Below are 840 nucleotides of genomic sequence, written 5' to 3' on the forward strand. Positions count from 1 at the left end.
GTACGGAACAAAGCACCGCTAATTTTGACCAAGTTTCGCAACACACTGCAATTTAACAGCAGAGGAGACCCAACCAAAGACTCAATTCTGGCAGCACTGGCTTCCGCGCCAGATAATTCCGCGCTGAACTTCGGTGCTGTAGATGCTTAATACTTTATCTCTTGGATTTTGTCAATGTGGAACAAGAATGGAGAGTATCATTCACTTTCAACCTACGCGGGTCATCACTCAGTACTGTACAGTCTTTTCCGTGATTACCAATATACAATGTCACCTCAATTAGAACGGGAGCTGAGCTGTCATTTCAAAGGCCTTCAGCATCGAATAGCGAGTGCTATTAGCAGCGGAGATGGCCCTATCAAAATCAAAGTTGGTAAGGATCCGATGACGTTCAGTCTATACCGCAGTATTGCGATGGAAATGATGAGATCGCGCGAAATAAGTTTTGCGAGGGCGTTTCTAGTACTATCGTGGGAACTGATGTCTCGATCTGCCAACACTGTATCGCTGTGCTACAATCACATGGAGTGGGGAGAGGACGCACTAAAAGTGTTCTTTGCTCACATGATGAATGACCAACGAGGCACACGCCCTCGAGACCCCCCGGCACATTTACACGAACCCACCGATGCCAGAGGTCTGCCCAATTCTCGTCATAGGTACGTACACATCTACTATATTGCCCCAATTCTAATATATTATCATCTACACATCGATAGGCCTCTACGGGATGGTATATGGCGTCGATTCAAACGTGAACCAAGTATATCCTGGAAACGACCAGTACGACCGCTTCCAAAAAATACTTCGTCGGGTGTTAGAGTCCCCTGGTCTGAAAAA

This window comes from Phytophthora parasitica, assembly GCF_000247585.1.
Source record: "Phytophthora parasitica INRA-310 unplaced genomic scaffold supercont2.67, whole genome shotgun sequence".
In the NCBI taxonomy this organism is placed as follows: domain Eukaryota; phylum Oomycota; class Peronosporomycetes; order Peronosporales; family Peronosporaceae; genus Phytophthora; species Phytophthora nicotianae.